The 22,700-nt window shown below is 40.2% G+C and overlaps 1 long non-coding RNA gene and 1 other non-coding gene across 2 annotated transcripts in view; both read right to left on the minus strand.

Annotated features, from left to right (window-relative positions):
* Positions 1-22,700, minus strand: part of Rmst (rhabdomyosarcoma 2 associated transcript (non-coding RNA)) — an 83,433-nt gene that overhangs the window by 37,575 nt on the left and 23,158 nt on the right. The window contains exons 4-9 of the long non-coding RNA NR_028262.1: positions 17,237-17,370; positions 16,381-16,489; positions 15,644-15,759; positions 14,922-14,996; positions 14,433-14,531; positions 13,903-14,028 (exon numbers count right to left, since the gene is read on the minus strand). This is a non-coding gene — a long non-coding RNA (rhabdomyosarcoma 2 associated transcript (non-coding RNA)). The remainder of the gene's footprint in view (positions 1-13,902; positions 14,029-14,432; positions 14,532-14,921; positions 14,997-15,643; positions 15,760-16,380; positions 16,490-17,236; positions 17,371-22,700) is intronic.
* On the minus strand, positions 17,820-17,903 carry Mir1251 (microRNA 1251). The gene has a single exon (NR_037219.1). It is a non-coding gene; the product is annotated as a microRNA 1251 (primary transcript).

Raw genomic sequence — 22,700 nt, forward strand, 5'->3', positions numbered from 1 at the left:
ATAGTCTTTGCTCAGAAAATTGGTCCTTAAGAATCTAAATAAGGGTTTGGGGTGTGCTGAATATCATCCTGTTGGTTTAGAAGAAGTGTTCCAATAGCTAATATTACATTAAAATACATGAATGGTAGGGGTTTTTTTTTTAGGGTGTTAAGCATAAAGGAGTGGCCTGGTTAGGCTAGGCACCCATCATGGAGTCAGTTATTTGTATGTGTCACACTGTAGAACAGTGGTTCTCAACCTTCCTAACACTGTGACCCTTTAATAAAGTTCCTCACGCTGTGGTGACCCTAACCTATAAAATTTTTGTGTGGCTACTTCATAACTGTAACTTTGCTACTCCTATGAATTGTAACGTAAGAACCTGTGTTTTCCAGGGTACTTAGGCAACCCCTGTAAAAAGGTCATCCAACCTTCAAAGGGGTCACAACCCTTAGGCTGAGAGCCTTTGCTCTATAAGTTTTCAGCTCCCCCCAAAATACCCCTCTTCCCAAATTAATTAACTCTGATTTTAATCTTTTTTGTAATTAGTTATTTCTAAATAGCACACATTCATACAGAAGTCAACTAAGGCATTAGTAAAACAGATATTATGTCTTGGCCAATATAATGGAAAACATGCAAGATTAGGTGTCTTAGAGAATTCAAATCTCATGTGTGTGTGTGTGTGTATGTGTGTGTGTGTGTGTGTGTGTGTGTGTGTGTGTGTGTGTGTGTGTGTGTATGAATCCTCATTGAGATATTAATTTGGGATTAGAAAGCATACACAGAGCATAATGGTACAATCCAAACAGTCTTTTCTTGAATAGAAAATGGAGACAAAATTGCTACTATTAATTAGAACTCTTTGGGCTCCTTTTTAAAAACTTTGATTCAATTTAGTTAACTAGAAAATTCTGTTGTTTAAATAACACGTAGTCAGGTTGAATTTCAATAATGTGAAGTGATTTTCAAATGCGTGACTATGGTGACACTCCGCATATCCCTATATTCTTTTCACTAGTTCATGCAATCTTTCTTAGTGACATGGCAGGTGGTGGCAGAGACAGCAGGGCAGAAAGACTTTTCTGAATAATTTATATCTGTCCTCATGAAGAGAGAATTTGCACAAAATTCAGACAATAAAATAGAAAAATGCTGAATTAAATCAAAAATTTTTTAAAACCTGCATGCTTATCTCATGGAAATGATGCAATAGATCTGTGATGAATTAAAATTTTAAACATTTCCCCCCATTTATACTGCAGAAGCTTACCTGACTCTTATTCAACTGTGGTACTGATGGATGTCACATAGAACGAACATTCATGATTAATATTGATCTCGCCTATTCCTCTGCAGCAAGTACCTCACGGAGTGAAAAAAGATTAAGGAGAGTCTAACAGAGGAATTCAAGCAACTGCCATTTTGGTGAAAATGCCCCTTTTTAGACAGGGTAACAACTGTGCACGGAGAGAAACAGCAGAACCGGCTCTTAAGGAATAGTAGTATTGATACACAATGCATTAAGCATTTTTAATGACCACAGAAATTTTCTTATTAAGTAACAGGGTTTGATAGTCCATCTTTATCTGTGGATGCTCATTCCGTTTTATGACCTGCTCAATTTCAAAACAAACAAGTGACTCACAGAAATCGCTTCGTAAATGGTAACTATGAGAACCGAAGACCTCCTTTCCTCGGTAGCCTTCATGAGCACTCTTTTTTAATACCAGAATTTCATAACACCTTCATTAATTATTGGCACTCTCAGAAAATGCTTCTTGTGAAAGTTTAACTAGAAATCTGCTCCAGAGTTATAAAGTTGCTTTCATTATTACATCAGGGGGAAAAAAGATGCATCCAGCTAAATGAACTTCTTTATATTGAACACTGTGGAGAGTTACATGCGCTCACCCCCAATCTGTGTTCTTTATTGTAAATCTCAGAAAAGCAATAAGTATACATAGATATTAATAAAGTACTATCTCCTGATGAACTTATCCAAAAACCTTAACTCACTACCCATTCTGTATCAACAGTATACTAGATGGTAGGGATTTAACTAAAGAAATCATGACCCTCTTCTTCAGGTCACTGTAGTCTAGTTGTTAAGTCAAATTGAAAAACAAATCTCCAGTATCTTGAGATAAGGAAAAAAAAACATTAAAGAGTCATTTAAGCTCACAGATGGCTGCAGAAGCTAGAAGGATATCTACACCATAGCAGGCTCTCAAAAAATACTAGTTGACTGGCTGAGAATGTGAATGGATCAGGAACACAATGGAACAGCTTCTGCATCAGTAAGAACACCTACAAAAAGTACTGGAATGATGGGTAAGGAAGTATGCCTGACTTTACTATTCAGAATAATCAGACCTCATTCCGTGAGTGTGGGGGTGGGGGGAGAGCAAAAGAGAAGGAAGGGATTCAGTAGAGGGCTGGGAAAGAAAGAGGCACAGAAGAAGGTAGAAAGGGCACAGAAGAAGGTAGAAAGGATACCTGGATTGTTCACCTGTGGTTATAGGATTATTATATCATTCTTTTTCTCTGTGTGGCTGAGAATCTCAGTCTGAATCTCGAGGAAAACACAGGTATTTTAATGCATATTTCACCGAGACTCTGAGATGCAAAGTGCTGTGTTTCGATTTAAGTGGTTGACAGCAGAATGGGACCAGTGAGTTCAGCATACCCCACACTGTATCACATCCCACAGAACATATTAATGGAAAGTCTTTTTATACTTGAAGGCAGACCAGCAAATGTCGATGTCAGCAAATCAAAGGCTTGACTTCAGATGACAACAGAACAGAAACTCAAGGATCGTCTGTATCTCTCCCCAGCGGTTCACCTTATTACCCCATACCAACTAAATAGAATGAGAAATGCAAGCAATTGCAGAGATAGCTGTTACCATAAAGGATTGATGATCCTCTGGCTAAAACACTACGCAAAGGCTGAACTTTCTGAAAATTCATTTAACTATAAAATCTCAGGAAAATTAAACCAGAGACACTTGCTTTGCTTCACTGACGCTGCCTTACACAATGAAGAGTCTAGTAAAAAAGAAAAAAGAAAGGAAGGAAGTGAGGAAGTGAGGGAGGGAGGGAGGGAGGGAGGGAGGGAGGGAGGGAGGGAGGGAGGGAGAGAGAGAGAGAGAGAGAGAGAGAGAGAGAGAGAGAAAGAAAAGAAAGAAAGAAAGAAAGAAAGAAAGAAAGAAAGAAAGAAAGAAAGAAAGAAAGAAAGAAAGAAAGAGAGAGAGAGAGAGAAAGAAAGAAATCATTTGATTCTTTTCTAAATATTTGCCTTCTTTTAAAGCTTCCTTGGAGTAAATTAAGTCATTCTGCCTGTACCTCTGACTAGAACAGGGACAAGCAGAATAAGCCTTAAGCACTGAGTCTCTGCTTACCATGCCTCACTCCTCTAGTATGTCTATGTTTTTGTCCCATTGTCCTTTTGCTGTACTTCTGAATGAGCATCCTACTGTGCATAAACTGACTAAGCTCTTCTCAACTTCTGAGACAAAGCTACTCAATGAGGCTGAGAAAAAATGGCGTCCAGTCTAGAGGCTCCACCACAGAGTTATGGCCTTGGTCTTAGTGTGGCACTATACTGCTTCTGGGGAATGCCATCACTTGCTTCTCTTCAACTCCCTGCTATGCCCTGGTCTTCAAAGCAGATGCTACACACATATCTGTAGTGATCTTGTTGGGGATATGAAGGCCATCTTGATTCCTACCACCTGAGGATCAATGAGCCCTAAAGGTAGATATCTGATTCAATTTACTCACTGACAAATGTATCTTCTCTCCTCCCATCTTGGAAGAAGAAGAGATTCTTATTTTCTTCAGAAGACCCCCTTCTAGTTCTAAGTAGCTATGTAGGTAATGTATGACTCTTCCTCCATTTCCTTATAAGTACCTCTCTCTAGAGAAGCCTCACTTTCTCAAATGGTGTCATCCTTTTGGTCTTATCATCCCAGGTACTTACCATGCCCTCTCCTTCCTTTACTTCAGCATCAGACTAGCAGAAACTGTAAGCTGCCTGCCATTGCTGACTCAGTTTCCTCAAGCCATGCCAGAACTCCGTCCCTTCCACCGATTCCCTCCTGCTGAGAGAACAAGTGTCCTCAATTCTCACCAAAGCCTGATGCTACTTCTGCTTGTCTTTCTTGTAACCTACTAGCCCTTGACACCAGCGGCCCTCTCAGCATAACAGCCTTTTTGCTTGGTTTCCATATTATAACTCCTGATACGTCTCTTTTACTTCATTCTGTACCCATTGACATGTTCTTTCGTTCTATTGATTCCTCAAAACTCACAAGGGTAGCAAAGTTTTAACTGTGTGATGGTACACATCCTCTTGTTCCTGTTCATTTTTTTTTTAGACTATGGGTCAAGGGACTCATGGCTGGGGCCATGCAAACACCAACTCTTCTACCCAGTAAAGAATTGGGAAGTAGAAATGAGAAAGAGAAGATTAGTTTTAGGACAAGGTGTTAATGCCATGTTGTAAATGCTGACATAAATTAAGAAGTACGTTTGAAGAAAACTGGTCTTTAAAATATAGGTAAAGCCTAATAACTGGTAAGTGTCTAATGTTTATAATCAGGTACTTAGATTGACTTCCAGGTAGCTTAAAGTTAGATAGGGCCACAGTAATAAATAATTAACAAGACTTGCTTGCATTTGTTGTTCAGCTTAAAGTTTCTAGAACTCCATGAAAAATAACCACAAGTAGTATAGTTGTGTGTGTGTGGTATGTGTGTGTGTGTGTGTGAGTGTATATGTAGGGGGTCTGTATGTGTGTTTGTGTTTTTGTGTGTGTGTGTGTGTGTGTGTGTGTGTGTGTGTGTTTGTGTGTATGTGTGAGTGTGTGTGTGTGTGTAGTTTGAAAGAACTGGTGAGAGTGGAGAACTAAGAAAAAACTTGTGTTTCAGAAGATTCAGTTTTACATGAAAATATGGAGCAGAACAGATAGGTAGGACACGTGACAAGAAAGTGATAGGTAGAATGCGTGACAAGAAAGTCACAGTCCAAGGAACTGTGCAAGGCTCTGATTTGGATTCTGAGGCTGTTCGTGAATTGCTGCCTGAATTTGTTAATAAGGGAGTGGCGCACTCAGTTCTGAAGTCAGCAAGTCTGGCTCTGAGGGTTGCATTAAATTTTATAGATGAGGGAGAAAAAAGGATGAGAAGGTAAGCAGGTTTTGGTGAGAAAAATGTCATAGCTGCCTAGTGAAAAGGAACATCAAGTCTGCCAGCCACACCTCACAGTATTCTAGCCTCAAGTTCTTTTTGTATACCAAAGAATATGGTTTATTAATATGACAATGACACTTAGTTCAAATGATTGGTGATATATGACTGACTCTCCTTTACTCATCTATACCCAAGGGGCATAGTCAACTTGTTATAATTCATATGTTCTCTCTCTCTCTCTCTCTCCTGTGTGTGTGTGTGTGTGTGTGTGAATTTCACATTGATCCATACCAAGCTGTTTAGTATTTGAATTCATAATTTAACTTGAAACCTTAAAAAAGCTTTGGCCCACGACAGCCAAAGCTTTGCTTTAAAGGCGATGCTATTTTAATGGTGGTAGCCTATGTTTTTGGATGAAGAGCAGCTGACATTGCACAGGGACTGCTCAGCACCATCCTGTGCATAGCTTTATTCATGTGAAACATGTGACTTTCTGGGTGGGGATGGAATACGTGTTAAACCGAATGACTGACATCTGACATCTACCCAGCCTCCCATTTGACATATACAGAGTTTTGCTGCCTTCATGTGTCAGCTGGCATTTCCCGCAGTGTTGGTGTTTATAAGTGACTCTTCAGTTCTGTGTGAATCCACCCATGCCTCCTTTGCTGAGAAACATACAGCTAGTCTCAATGGCTCAGGTAGGTAGATGGTAAGAATTCTCTCTTTTCTTTCTGGATCCCATCTACATTGCAGTTAGCAGTGTGAATTCCCCCCTTCATATCCCCCCTTTTTTTAACCTTTTCTTTTTAATTCTCTAAGCTACAGTGCTGAAAATGGAACCCAAGATGTTTTGAATAGTCAATCACTGAACCACATTTTCCTCAGGCCCCTGAAATCCTTTTATAAAGGAAATAAAGAAGGGGGAATTCAAATTATCTTATTTAATAACTCATTTTCTCTATAGGAAAGCCCCCCTTCTTGGTTTCCATACTTTCAATGGAATCTACATAAGATTGTGGGATTTTAAGTTACATGCTAGCTACAATTCCATTTAATACTTAGGCAATACTAACTACTGAATAGTTGGTCAAAGAAAAGGAGATAAAATTAACCAGGAGATCCTGAGTGTTTGAAATGAGAAGGAAACTGACGTTATCTGGCATATCATAGGTGATAATCACGTAAAGTTTGCTTTTCACCACACTAACTCTTAGCCGTTGTACAGAACATGATGTAGAGATGCAAGAAAACAATAAGAACAATTTCATAAGCACCACCACTGTGCTGGGAGACTGGACCAGGCTGGGAATGGGGGAGGTATACTTGAAGATCCGTGGGCAGACATCCACAACTTGTTAATTTTTTTCATCACTTGGCTTTAATGAAGCATTCCTTTGCTGAAGTATTTCCTGACTCCAACCACCCAAGTTTGTCACTTTCACACTCAGAGGGACAGTCAATCCTTTTGTTATAGTGATCACTATGAGCACTGTAACCACCATACACTCATTTATGGTGGTGAAATCAACTGTTCACAGTTGTGTCTCAGAGACCTTAACACCCACCCATGATGGGACCTAACCTAGACTGGGTGTCCCATAATCACGTGATCAGAATATCATTGTGTACACTCAGTTTGAAGCACAGATTAAATCTCACAGTAGAATTAGATTTCTTCTATTTTCAGCACTGTAGCTTAGAGAATTAAAAAGAAAAGGTAAAAACAAGTGTGTGTGGGGGAATGTAAAGAATTAAAAACCTAAGTCCACACTGCTAACTCTAAGCTAGATGGGGTCCAGGAAGAAAAGAAAGAATTCTTACCTTTTTTAACAGTTCACTCACTAAGGAGAGGCAGAGGCAGAGGCAGAGGCAGAGGCAGAGGCAGAGGCAGAGGCAGAGGCAGAGGCAGAGGCAGAGGCAGAGGCAGAGGCAGAGGCAGAGGCAGAGGCAGAGGCAGAGGCAAAGAAACATCTCAAGGCTTAGTCAACAGAGCAAGAGCCTGTCTCAACAAAACAAACAAACAGAAACAGGAAAATGAAAGGTTCTCAGGGCCAGCATGGATACCACTAACACATTACAGAAATCTGTGGTATACTTAGAGGAGTGAGCAAGGTCAAATGAAACTAAGCGTTATCTTAAAATCTAGGGCATTTTGCTGCTGTTGGTTAAACACAGGACTTTGACTCATCCTTTACTTCTCATCGATTTCTGTATATAATTCTACAGATTCTATCAACATTGGTACCAGCCCTAGTACCTCCACACCCTCCATACCTCAGGAGAGATGGTTTCCTATGTACTTGAATATTACTTTGAGATTTATTTAAGGGTATTGTAAGGAGCAATAAGGGAAGAGGAGCTAAGCTGTTTTGTTCAGTCCAGTAAGGCACAGAGGGAAAGGACTTCTCCCATCTGCAGAAACAACCTACAATGTTTGCTTTTCTGACATTGTTATCCCCTTCTTTGAATTTCTTGACTCTCCATAAATGCATAGGGAAAGGATATTAGTTAATCCACACAACAGTGAGCCTGTCCTCCAGAGTGTAAAGGAACATATTCCAATATAGTGGTATCTCTATTTTCTCAAGGGAACTCATTTCATAGGGGCCATGATCTTTGGTTATGAGAGTGGTGAGAAAGTGGGCTTTAATATTAGGCAAATCCCACACAAAAGGAATTTAACTCTTATGAGTATATAATTAAGACATTCCATTTAATTTTGGATAGATAAAAAAAATACAAAAAGTGTGAAGAGTGACTTCTAACTGTATTTTCCCCCTGGGTATAACTCAGGTGTTATATATGGCCTCTACTATTAATATTTAGAAGTCCAATTGGTTTATGCACACCCAAGGCTGTTATAACTGGATCTTGAAGTAGATCTCAGCTTCCTGAGGAACCGTCACATTGATCTCCATAGTAGCTGTACGACTCCCACCAGCAATGAATGAGTGCTCCCTTGTGAGTGCTCCCCACATCCCTACCAGCAAGTTCTGTCATTTGTGATATTGATCACTACCATTCTGACCTGTGTAATATACAACTTGCTCAACTACAGAACAGACAATAATACAGAACTAGTTTTGATTTTCATGTCTCTGATGGCTAAGGATATTGAGCATTTCTTTAATTTTTTTCTCAGCCATTTCTGTTTCATCTTTTGAGAACTCTCTGCCTAATTCTATAGGCCATTTTTTAATTGGACTACTTGTTTTCGTGATGTTCAAGATAGATAGATAGATAGATAGATAGATAGATAGATAGATAGATAGATAGATAGATATTAGATACTAACCCTCTATCAAATATGTAATTGGTAAACATCTTTTCCCATTGCGTAAGAAAGATGTGAGGGGAATTGGGGGAGAGAAAACATAATTAAAATATATTGTATGAATTTTTTTAGAAAAGAAAAGAAAAGAACATTATATCTGTATACATACATACATACATACACATATGCTCTGATTCAATTCTAAAAGGAATGTTTTTGTGTTGTATGTCTGTCATTTTTGTTTTCTAGTAACTTTACATTCTGTTTGAAGAATATGTAAATTTTTTGGTGAATTATAAAAAAAACCAAACAAACAAACAATCACAAGCAGCAGTGAAAATCCTCCCTAGGTACCTCTGTTAGCAAAGCCCGAATTCCAGCTCTTCCACAATGAGCCACATGGACAAGAGAGCTAAATGTTCAATGACCTCAACCCTTAAATACACAGAATGTTATCCGTATAGCAAAATCCTTGGGACATACTTACTAAACACTGCTCTGAGCTTCCTTAATTGCACAACAGACAATAATGCAAATGTCACAGGTTACATAAAGAACCTAAAACAACTTGCATAAACTAGTGCCTATTTAGTAATAGGTTCGAAACACCTCAAACTAGCTATAACTACCACTATCGTTATTGTTGTTATATAATAATGATTATTATCATAAATATCTCATTTATACTAGGTACTCAGTAGACATTAGCATTCTTCTTTTCTCACTCGTAGAGAAAATAGCATGTCTTGTGGCCTTAATGCGAACTTCGAAGTGAGCTGAACTGGATGCTGAACCTGGACAGGAAATGTACAATGCTTTGCACCCTGTTGTGGCATCTGTTCACAACTGGACATTTGTCCTGTCTACCTTTGAGAATATTCTCTTTTTGGATGTCTGTGCATGACGTAAAGGAATCCTAGGGAAGGTATTGATGACTATGTTATAGGCTAAACTATTCCCCCAAAAAAGATATTCTGGACAACAAGGGTAGGGGGCATTTAAGGAGAGATAATCTTATATAGTTTTTACAAACTACCAAATAAACTGCATCTCTCTAAGACCTTTGTTAGAACAAAACTCCTTAAGAAGGTAACTGATAAGAAAAAACATTTTTTTTTCTGAGAAAGGGTCTCGCTCTGTAGTCCTGACAGGACTGTAACTCACGTTGTAGACCAGGTTAGCCTTGAACTCACAGAGACACACATACCTTTGCCTCCTGAGCAATGAGATCAAAACCACACAGCATCTTTAAAAAGGCTGAGAACAATGTCTACACCACTTTGGTGTTTACAAAATGCAATGATCTGACTGGTTCTTACAAAGTGGGGGAAGGCCCTTTAACTTTCCACCCCAAGGACAAAGAAGGTCAAGTAGTACAAAGTAGATAGGATTACCTCCTCGCAAATTCTCCCCTTTAACTGGAAGCGCTTTTCTGTGGCATCTTGTAGCAAAGCTGCCAGTGGCTACCCTAGAATTCGTTCATTTAGTGCATACTATCCAAGAAAAATGGCAAAGCTATTGAAACATAAACCTCTAGTGAGGATGTACCTTAAGCTAGAACACTTCAAATCCTAAAACCTGCCTATGGGTTGCATAAAAGACAAAGAAGCTGCGGGATATTTCAGAAGGAAATGTCAGAAATCCGTTTGTATGCATGAAAAACTTTCAACCTTGAATACAAACCTTTGGGAGAGAAATATAAAGGGCAAGAGTGACAGAATATGTGGCTAGGTTATGGGTAGGAAAAACAGACATTGCCAACCAACAAGAATAATACTGGGAAAACTGTTCAAAGTGCTATAGCTTGTGTCTAAGGCATAACAAGATTTGGAAACCCACAGTCCTAAATGAAAAGGGGCTTAAAAATGGAAAAGCTGACAGTCATTCCTTAATTGCCCCAGGCTTAGAGAGAGGATACCTTTGAGAATGACAGGCAAACCCCACAGAGAGCCCCAGCAGGCACCCTCGGCCACTGAACTAACCTCACCTCTTGGCCCAGTTAACCATCCCAGCTCTGGGGACCTCTCCAGAACACAGGCAAAAACTTCACAGTTAGAATAATTTCTCCAGCTGCTGACTGTGCCCGAAATCTCCTCAGCTCAGTATTTGATCCCTGATAAGAGGTCAATGACCTTTGGATGGGCACTAAAGCAAGTGCTTTCCCACATCTACAACTTTGTGTGGATGAAATGCAGGTTCTAACTTAAAAGGATCCTGCCAGCAAAGAGTAGCGGAGAGACAGGGCACTGGGCACTGTGACTAAGGGAAGGATGCACCTGCTCACTGGAAGATGCCAATGCTGATGGCAAGCAGTGCCTTTTCACGACTCCCCTTGAAGATTAGCCAGCATGCTTTGAATAATAATGTGTTGTGTTGAAAAATGTGTATGTGGGTTATATGTGTGTGTGCAGGCACACAGGAAATGGCGGCTGAATGAATGGTGACTAGTGATGGCTTTTGACCTTTCACCATGCACTAAGCATTGCTCTTGGCTTCACTGTACCATTTAATTTCCTTTGTCATGGTATATGGGGGTGGGGGTGAATATCCTCATCTTATAGCTAGAGAAGCATGTTTAGAAACTTTTCATAGAGGTAATGACTAGAAGGGTAGGGATTCAAACACTCAAGTTAATTCTAGTTTAACCAGTACATGCGTGCACTAACATGAACTGCAGGGTTCTCTTTGGATTGCATACATACACACATAAACACATACAGACACTCATGTGTGCACATACACACACAGACACATACTGGATTATACACACACACACACACATGTACACAGACACATACTGGATTATATACATATACTGGATTACACACACACACACACACACACACACACACACACACACACACACACACACACCAAATGATCTAGACCCATACCAAGAAAGCCAAACCCCCCATCCCTAGTTTTCATTCTTCTAGTTTAACGAAATCTATGTGCATACATTTCTGAACCAAGAAATAAAAGGTAGCAGTTAAACTTTTTGAAGGAAAAGAAGTAAAAAGAGAATAGAATCTTGAAGTGTAGAACATTTGTCAAAGTTAGTGATGGGGAAACAAGAAGTTCTCATATCGCTAAGCTGCTGACCACGGAGCCGCAGCCTCCTAAAGCCCAGAAGGACTGAGGGCAGTTCAATACAATTTTGCAAATTCACCGAAAACCCATTTATACTTCATGGGGATGGTCACCTATAATCTCTGGGTGGGAAATGTCTTCAGATCACTGACCATCATTTACAAGGCTTTCCCTGTTGCCAATTCGTGTGTCCCAGCTCCATCTTTCTCTAATCTGTATTTTCCAAACTTGAGTGCCTGGAGTGTGTACTGGGAACCCAGGAGGCACCCAACAAAGTTCTAACAGAGTCCAGAGGCGGAGGATATGGCAAGCCCATCTCAAACACCAGCTTTACTCATGGAGAATCACATTGAAGTGGTTTTTTTTGTTGTTGTTTTTTGTTTTGTTTTGTTTTGTTTTGTTTTTTATGATCAAAGGCATGTGGTAAATCTGGAAGGCAAAAATGTATATTTCCAAAAAAAAAAAATCTGAACTTCACATTTAAATGTCCTGCTTTGGGGTGGCAGCCACGAACACTGAGGTCTCCCTCCCGTGCCTATCTCATTACTTGCAGAAAATGGTTCACAAGGAAGTATGCTTGCGGATATAGGTATTTGACCTGCATTGTGGGCAACTGGGATTAATAGTTAGAAAAGAACCAGATCAAGGTGTACTGTCATCTTTATGCAACAGTAGACAGCAACGGTACATCTTTTTAGCTTCAAGTTCATTAACTTAGCCTAGTGGGCCCATAGAAACCATAGCAGCTATAGGATACCACCTTTTCTAATTACTCCTTCTCATAACAGGTATGCTATGCTGCATTTAACTCAACTATTTGATCCCAAAACAAAGACATTTAAATCTTTTTGAAAGATTTCTCCCATGATGTATCCCCAACCTTGCCCTTACATATAACTATCCTGAAAAATTATTTTGAAAGCCAAAAAACAAAGGTAAGGGCTCTTCTTGATAGCAGAAGATGAAGCCATCTAGTACTCTAGAGTACAGCCGAGCTGGCCTTGTCTACTCTCTGAATGGATTAGGCTATCTCTGAGGCAGTGCTGCCCTAGGCAAGCAGAGAAATAACTCTGAACTATTTTTTTAACTTATTGATCCCGAACCCTTACTTTGGAAAACAAATGTGTTTCCAACTTTCCCTGTGGACCCTACGGAACATTTATAAATAGAAATTCTTTGTCAACCTTGACCAATTGGCTAAAGGAGCTGTCCAACTATTGAAGCAGAAGGGACCGCATACGTTTGAGAAGATTCTATGCATAGTCACAGTATCGGGTCTTCATGGGCTTTCAGTTGCTTTATAAAACTTTGGGGAAAGGTTACCTTATTTTTCTGCTATACTCATTCCTAAGATTTGACCTAGTCTGAAAAGACTTACAGGAAGCAGAACAAATTGCCTGTCAAACTCCAAGGTAAGACGGCAGGCACCCATGTATGTGCTACCCCCAGCTCTGAGAAACCGACCTCAGTAGCTGTGTCTTTGAACAGCAGCCGAGGAACCTTTGATTTACTTGTAGACAGTAACGGTCTCATTCAGCTACCTGCCATATCTTAGGACTTCAGTTCTCCCAGCAGTGTGTCAATATTCCACTCATTTCTCCCAGGTGACTCGTACATAGAGATCTAACCTCCTTAAAAATATAATCAGCATGGATGCAAATGGATGTTATTCATCCACATTTAACCGGCCATTGGGGAACTCCCCTCAGTCTTTGGGTAGAAAAGCTTAAGTCTTGTCTCACTCTACTGCCCCCCTTCCCTGCCTCAAGCTCCCATTTGCATGAACTTAATGACCTTTAGCTCAGCAGAGTGAAAGGTCACATGGTCAAAGATTAACATGCAATTTGCTTTGGGATGCTTCCTTTATTAAGCTGGCTTCACCCACCATGGAAGGTGGCTCCTAGTCACCACTTAAGAAATCACAACCAGCTCAACAGAACACAGTCTCACTCTCTTAGATTGAACACGTAATGTGCGTCATTATGTACATATATACAGATGCAGGGAGAATTTCTACGTGGCACATTTAGTTTCTAATAACCCAGTAGCCATCATAAAACACTTTGCAATTCTTCCAGTATATTCTGTTCAGCTGGTGTGGAGAAGGAAGTAATCTAACTCCACACTGTGTGGAACGGGGTACCTATTTGAGTTGACAAAAAAAAAATCTACCACAGTAACCCTTAAAAGTGAAATTTCTGTATCCTGTAATCAGGAGTTGCTGGGCATTTGATTAAATACCCCAGGCATTTGATCCCCAGATTACTGCCATTTCTCCCCACAACAGGCAAGCCAGAAAAAATTAAACCCTAAACCGCAAAGAAACAAAATGTGTATTTTAATACAGAAATGCTTTTACCTGCCATCCTGCTGGGAATGAAATGGGCCGAGCTCTCAAAATGTTTGTCAGCTTAACTCGCAGTTGGTGGCACCATGAAAATGTAGCCAGGAAGCCTTATTGCTGCTCCTGTCCTTTAGCTGCCAACTGGAATACAATGGAAGCATCGACGAGAAACAGAAGAGGCAGGGAGTCTAGAAAAACCCCAAAGGATGACGAGACGCAAGCAAATGACATGTTTCCAACTCAAAGATATTGTGCTCTGTGGTGTTGGCATCTCAGACAGCTTGGACACAAAAGATAAGAATGCCTCAATGAAATGCCACTTCTCCCCAAATCACCTAGGAAATATACACCTTGAAAACCCCATCGGTCTTGCTTAATCTAGAATGAAAATGGCTGCATCATACAGGTTACATATAAATAGCAAATATTCAGTATCTTATGAGAGATTCCAATTTAGTGTTCTTGATAGGTTGGAAAAAAAATGTTTTCATTTTGGTCTATACAACTGGCATGCCAAAAGAAGAGAGCTAGATACTGGCACATACTGAATGGTGTGCACAGGCACCGGGAACTGTACCCACACGTAGCCTTTGCATCATCTCAGCCTTGGCGGTTGTACTCTTCAGTCATCTCATTAAGACACCCTATTATTGAGACAGTGTTACACGCGGTTATCACTCATCACAAACTCTCTATTTCCAGCTTTAACCTCGGAGCATTGGAAAGGATGCCATTGCTTTTGGTTTGCTCACTTTGAAGAACTCATACACCAGTCATTAAACGTCAGCAAAGAGTAATATGTCCTTTGCCATAAAGCACTATAATGTATACCATTTACACTTTTTGTTTATACTTCGAATTATATTCTGAGTTATACAAGCTAAAGAAGGTGGAAAGGAATGATGATAATTTGATTTATATACAGACATAATGATCCAATAGACTAACTCTAAGCATTTCAAAGGAGTTCAGACAACACACATGAGGCAGGATGGACAGGGAATGCACTTTCATAGCACATGATAAAATCTTACCTCATTAAATGGGAATCCAAAGACATTCACATTCAGCTGTTTTATGAACAATTCTGTGCCCTTCTAGTTGGTGGCCTTGCACAGAACAGGGGTACAATCAGAATAGAATACTGTCTAGGTGATCCAAATTTGATCAAAGATTCCTTTCAATCTAAAAGTTTAAGCTAAGAGAAAGATATCTATCTATCTATCTATCTATCTATCTATCTATCTATCTATCTATCTATCTATCTATCTATCCATCCATCCATCCATCCAATAAAAATCAAAGCCAATATCATCACATTCATTACTTTTTGTATCTTGACATTTTATAATCATTTTCTGATTGCACAAATGAGTCTAATTCAAATACATCTCTTAGAATAGGCAAAAAAACTAGTAATTTGGCTATTTTCTGCTTTTATGCCTAATCACGCTGATGTGTACATGTCGCCTTCCTGGATCACCAAGCCTGCTCAAATTCTTTATAAATAGAATTCCCTACACCACTTCCCAAGAGAAAGACAACACTACAGAAGCCAGACCCCAGGACAGAACACACAGCACCACCAGGTACAGATAAAGCGAGAAGCTTAATTGCTAGAATGTTACAGTTGTCTAGAAAACACGTTGCACATTTCTCATTATAACTTGCAAAATACACACACATGTTGCAAACAGGTTGTGCTAGAATGCAGCACTCCCTACTTCGTGCAGTCAGTTCACAATAAATCTCTTACCTTGTCAAGAGACGGAGGAGCAGCAGGCTCATAATAGGATGAGTGACGCGTAAAATGTCCTCCAGTTGACTTCCCACGGGATTTATACTTCCCAAACCAGGAAAACCTCTGCCTGCCTGCGCAGATGGAATGCTAAGCAATGTAGTAAAACAACCAAGAAGTTAGAAAGAGCTTTGTGGTTTTTTTCCCTTTCAACTCTCTGATATCCAGAAGAAACTGTAATGTAAACCTACAAGCAAGTGAGTGTGTGTCTAAAAGCCATCGTTTAAATTAAATGTGAAAATACGGCTTAAGGATGAAGGTTAGTCATAGGCTTCTACTTTTAAGTGAGATGATGTGAATCATGAGATTGTTTTCCATAGATACTGAAAAATTATTGTATCCATATCAGGCATTTAATAGAGAGACTTCCATATTACATGATACAAATATTCCACCAAAATTTCTTTAGCTGAATCTGGACTACAGATAAAATGTCAAACGATTGTGCTTTTTTTTTTAAAAAAAAAAACAAGAACAATGTTTTTTAAGCAAATCTAAGAAAACTGATTGAGACCCATCTATAAGCTCATGTGGCCACTGACTTTCCACTCTTATTGTTGGGAGAAGTTACTGTATTTTTTTTTTCATTTTGAAGTAAAATATCATGTTGCACTTGCTTCCAATCTAAACTTAGTCTCTGTTCCATTTGCCGTATTTCTTCAGGCATGAGAAGGAAAATCAATGCCCCTGCTCACCTTTGGAAGAATTTCACTGCCAAGTCTCCACGGTTCTATGGGATCCAATAATCCGAGGCTCAGCATCGATTTTTCTGTGGCACCTGTAGAAACAGCCTCTCCTTCCTTCCTAACAAAAATACAGCGACAAAGACTGTGCAGATTCTGAACAAATTAGGCATAGAGGCTATTAAGCACAACTTGATCTTCTAAAGAGACACAGTTTATATTTTCTGAAGCTGTTAATGTTGCTAGCTTAAAATTTTTTTTTCTGAACCACTTAACAACCATTTAAAGATAATGTGAGGATCTATTTTGAAGAGCATTTGGAGATAATATTTTTCTTAGATTTTTCACAGTTAATTCATATCACCAGTAACACCCTCCCCCGATAAGGAACTAGACAATTGTAAAAAAAAAAAAAAAGTCTCAATTTTTTAAAAGATAGCTTCAAAACCAATCTGTTTTTAATATAAGAAAAACGATGATCATGATTTCAAAATTTAAAGCTCAGAAGTTTGTGGAGGTGTAGAGGGTCTGGGAAAGCTGGTTTTGGAGTATATCAAATCCTAGGAGAGAGTGGTTTGATGTTATGGTGTGCTTTAAGACTTAAGCCACCAATTTCCCCACTTTCTTGGTGGGCCTAAGTGCCAGAAAGAAAAGAGAGGTGGGGGGAGGGAGGGAGGGAGGAAGGAAGGGAGGGAGGAAGGAAGGAAGGAAAGGAAGGAAAGGAAGGAAGGAAGGAAGGAAGGAAGGAAGGAAGGAAGGAAGGAAGGAAGGAAGGAAGGAAGGAAGGAAGGAAGGAAGGAAGGAAGGAAAGAAGGAAGGAAGGAAGCCACACAGTCAACAATCCGCATTTCTAGCATCCTGTACACACCTGATGTAACCCTCAGAGGTCCCTCAGTCCCCACGGGCAGACAATCTGGGCCATGTCTGAATAAGTTCTGTTCCCTGCAGACATCCTGTGTTGTTGATAAGCCACTTCGTCCCTGACTCCATCAACCTGAGTATCTGCAAAATAAAAGTGTGCTGTTAACAGAGGCATCCCCTCTGCATTTGCTATCCGCAATAAAATGGGGGTAGCAGAACACAAGGCAGGATGCTTCTCATGAGGTAGGTGACATCTTGGTTAAAAGTGACATGACCAGGCTTAAAAATGACTCTGACAGGTTTAGTGTTCAGACGCGACAGATATAAGCCTGCAAGAACCTCCCTGCCACGTATGGTTAAGATCACGTGAAAACTTTGATTTAATAGTCCCTTGATTAGCTTTTGCAACACTCAGGGCTACCCCTTTCAAGTTCATTATCAATTATGCTACGCATCCCATTATTGTCAATTTAGTACCCATTTTGCTAGAATGCAGTCATTTCAACCATTCATCAAACCTGTGCACAGTGTTCAGTTAAAGGATTAGATCAATCCACACTCCAGTTCTCAAGGGAGAAGTTCCAGTGTTTATCAGGCCATGTCTACACTGGCTGAGCAAAGCGCTCTGTTCAGAAGGAGAAGCGCCTTTGGCAGCTAGAGTCCACATAGCTGACCCATGGATGGTGGCGAGGTGCTCCTGCACCTAATTACCCAAGTGCAATGGCATCACTAAGCATCGCAGGAGGGTGACCCATGAAAACAATAACAACAGCAAAGCCATCGCGTGATTGTGGTTCTAAGGCATGTACAGTACATTCATCTAGAATGTGACTCCAGGAGCTCAAAGAACATGTGTACATTTGGCACAAGTGATGGCTGCCAGGATGGAAACATGTGACGGCTCCACAAGGAGCTTGGACATGCTCCTTCTTTCTAATCAATACAGCAGCCATACAACCTTTCATAAGTAGTTGAGATTAAGTTCAAACCCCCACTTCTGTATTTACACAGGAAAATCTTCATAAAAGACGATCTTGTTCTTAGGAAGGAAGAAAAGGAGGGAGGGAGGGAGGGAGGGAGACGGAGGGAGGGAAGGAGAGAGGGAAGGAGGGAGGGAGGGAGGGAGGGAGGGAGGGAGGGAAGGAGGGAGGGAGGGAGGGAAGGAGGGAGGGAGGGAGGGACTGGGACAAAGGTAACCAATAATCTGGGGCCAATATTTACACTCTGATCACTTGCATTATCATGACTCAGTACCAAGTCTGGGTGGATTCTATTCTAGTAACAGAGTGGCCTAGAATTGTCCTGAGTACCAGGACTCTTTTAAGCAAATTTTAGAATAAAAAGAGCTTTAGCAGCAATGTTCTACTAATAGCTATAAAATTATAGGCTTTCCCTTTCAACCATCCAAACATACTCCATCCTGTGAAATAACAGATATAACACTAATCACCTTTGGAATTTTGCCAACCTTTCCCATTGGTGGGCTGGGAGAGTTGGGCCCAACTGCCTTAAAGGCATAAAACCTACCTTACCCTATGAAAGCCCTCTATGGGTTTCCCAGCATCCAATCTGATTCTTTGGAGAAAGCAGAAGTGAAGGCTTAAACATGAGGGAATCGATCCTATCTACAAGATATCAGATATGCTACTGTAGCTTCCTAAGAGGAGTTATCAAGATAGATGCTACATCCAGGCCTCCCAACCTCTTGGCCTTTGCATATAGGAATATGCCCCCCTTTCTGACATGTCAAGACTCCAAATTTGTCATGTATGTGGATTTGTATGTGGGTGTGCTCACCCATACAGGTGGATGTGTAGAGGTTAGAGGTTAACATTAAGTAGCTTTCTTAATTACTATTATTATTTATAATAATATAATAATTATTTCTAATCACCTTATTTTTGTTTGTTTTGTTTGTTTGTTTGTTTGTTTTTTGTATGTGTCTGTTTTTTTTTTTTTTTGAGAGAGAGAGAGAGAGAGAGAGGCTCTCTCACTTTTACCTAGATCTTACTAATTGGACTAGGCTAGCCGACCGGAAATCTCAGAGCCTTTCTGTGTCTGTCTCTCCAACACTGGGATTAACAGGCACATATTGCACACCAGGCTTTGATGTGTACTCTGGGGATCTAAACTTGGGTCTTCGTGCTTACACAACAAGCATTTTGTTGATTGAAAAATTTGCCTAGATCAAGACTCAGGCTTTCAAAATAAGTTTCACTCCCTCAGTTTCAGTTTGAAAATCATGTGATTGGTATGTTATATTAAATCCCCTTTGGCTAGATGCAAAACTGTGACTTACCACAGTGGCATGTAGCATATTGTTCCATTAGCTTGTCACTTTCACCTCCAATGACATAAAGCCAAAGAGTTCCAGAGCAATGGTTCTCTACCTTCCTAATGCTGAGACCCTTTAATATGGGTGACCCCTCCACCTCCACATACACCATTAAATGTTTCATTGGTACTTCATAACAGTAATTTTTCTATGGTCATGAATCGTACTGTACATATTTGACACCTGATATGCAATCCCTGCAGGGTCAGGACCCACAAGTTTAGAACCACTGTTCTAGACTAGATTGTCCATAATCACTGAAGTTCGCCTATCAGGAGTAACATCTGATATCTTCTTCTGTATAGAGTACTGAGAGCTTCTAAGTACATAGACCCTCTATGACTGCCAGTCTCTTCACTACATCCTCTCAGCGGATCATGAGGATGACAGGAAAGCAAACGCCAAGCAGTGCACTTAAGTCTATCATAGACACTATTCCAAATCTGCATACCTGAACTCTTTGATAGCACAGCAGTCTTGTAGAATGGAGACAATCACATTCACTATCCATATGAGACTGAATCACAGAGGCAGCGTGTCATCTGTCTGGGGTCACCTAGTGACCAGGTGGTGGAGTTGGGATTTTAACATAGGTGTCCTGGCTCCCTACAATTTCTATGCTCCCACTGTCCAGACATGTGCCTATCTGAGCTATGGGTTACTGATCTTTAAGTTCTTGATTCCCAGAGATTTAAACAAGAAGGTGATTTCTTTAGACTTGTTTGGTTTTGGTTTTTTTTTTGTTGTTGTTGTTCTTTGGCTTTTGTTTTTCTTTCTTCCTCTCTGAATGGAACTAATTGGCTTGATGCAGTGATCTATCCTGACTACCAGACTTTTTTGTCTATTTCTCATTCACACACAAATGACTACATAGAACCTTTGAGAAGACCATTGACCTACGTGTAACCTATGGGATTAGGACCCCTGAGGTCACATCCTCAAGCTGGATGTGTTATTTTATTTCCTCAGAAATTGGCTCCCTTACCTACAAAATAGTAATAAAAATAACTATACTGAGAATTGATCTACACTAAATGCTTAACTCAGTGCAGGACGCATTGGCGAGCACTTAGTTTACATGCATGAGCCTCTAGCTGTGATTAGGCACTAACAACCGAAAGCCATCCTTTGGGTGAGAAGGCATACACACACATTTTAGAAAAGACAAATGTGGACACAGGGAATCCTTTCAGCCCAGGAACAACACAGCTGTAAAATTGTATCATCATCCATAACTACACATGGCGTCATTCTGCTTCATTTTGCAGGAACATAGAGGTATCATGGAATCTGTCAGACCACCTAAGGATGTCAGACAGTTACCTCACAAGAGCGAAGCTGTGTCTTATGTGGGAAGAGAAGGTTTGAGATGCTGTGACAAGATGACTGGCGTAATGGTTTCCTTAAAGCATAAGCCAGATTTCACCACATAGTCAAGACACATCCAGTTGGTCTGGGGAGTGGTGACATGACGTTAACAACTATTCAATTTGAGCGTGGGGAAACTCTGTGCTCCTCATACCTGTTTCTACTTGGCCAGCTTTCCTTTCTGAAACCCTAAGCCAGTGGTTCTCAACCTTCCTAATGCTGTGACCTTTTAATACACTTCTTCATGTTATCATGACCCCCCAACCATAAAATTATTTGGTTGTTACTTTGTAACTGTAACTTTGTTACTGTTATGAATAGTAATATACATATTTTTTGGAGTTAGGGGTTTTGCCAAAGGCATTGCAACCCATACGTTGAGAATCATAGCTCCAAGAGCTTAGACTTCTTTGAGATCACATGGATATCTTGAAAAAGGCTGCCCTGGGACCTCAAATAAAAATGCATATCCCAAAAGAAGAGTAATACAAGTTTTAGGAGAAAATTAGAAGTTTGGTGCCCCTTCCCATGACAGTGTACATTAAGTGAAACACAAAGAAGATGGAATGAACTAAAACTTCTTTTACTTTGGTCTTAAAATGGACATCAGCACCAGAGAGCATGAAACGCTCAGAGACACAGTAAGAGACCCAAAGAGAAGTTATTTTGGGTCACTCCCCCAGGACACACTGAAGTGCTTATATGGATTTTTTGCTGTCAAATGGGACAACCAATTTCTGGTCCCCAAGAGGCTGACAGTAAGTGGCCCCTATACTTAATTTTGTTTGCCTCAGAGACCAGACATTCTCTGATATACATGAGGAAAGGGAAACTTTGATGTACAAAACCACATCTTGGTCCAGAATTATGGTTTTGATGAAGGGATGTGTGAGCAGCCTCATTTGAGATGAGGATATTAAAACAGATAGTGAAACAAAGGCCACCCAGACTACATTTTTGATCCTATGAGTATCTTTGCACAAATTCATCCCCATCAACATCCAGGCCTCTCCTTAGATAGAAGGGACCTAACACCTCATGCTCTAGGAGACTCTCATTGTGAAATGAGGTCTTGGTAATACTTAGCCTCTCATTTTCTAAATGATGCTGGTGTGTCTCCAAGGTAGCCAGCTGCCAATCAAGGGCAGTTCTAAAATTAGAACCCTTGGGAGGTCAGGAGTGGTTGAAGTCTTAGGAAAACATTATATCTCCTGATATCAATTCAGTCCAAATGTCTTAACCTTGCAGGCAATGACAGCATGATCTACTGGGCACCATCTATAGAATAGAAGTAGGCAAGGGGATCACAGCCTTAAGTTGTGAGAGGACATTGAGGAACAGTTGAGCCTACCTGTCTGGACCTTTGAAAAGATGAGCCACCTGTACCAGGCAAAGTATATTGTTCTTTTGGTTCTGAGATAAGATAAGTCAAGGCTCTAGCTTCCTAGCCCTGAGCAGCACAGGACCAGGCACAGCATGGCCTAGAAAACATTGGTGTGTGCAGCTGTTACTTAGGCCCATTCGTGAATCTTCTCATCCTGGGTGTTCTCTCCTTACCCCAGCTTCATGAGACCATTAAATGTGCTTTTCAGACTGTCTTATCAAAATGTATAATCCTTACTTTCCTTTTCTTTTTCTCCTTTATTACCATACACTTAGGATCCATGAAAAGACATTTACAAACTTCAACCTGTCATTTGTTTTAAAGATTCTACTTATTTTATGTCATATACAATTTCAGAATAGTTTCTATAAACACAATGAAAAC

This window comes from Mus musculus, chromosome 10 (assembly GCF_000001635.26).
Source record: "Mus musculus strain C57BL/6J chromosome 10, GRCm38.p6 C57BL/6J".
NCBI lineage: Eukaryota > Metazoa > Chordata > Mammalia > Rodentia > Muridae > Mus > Mus musculus.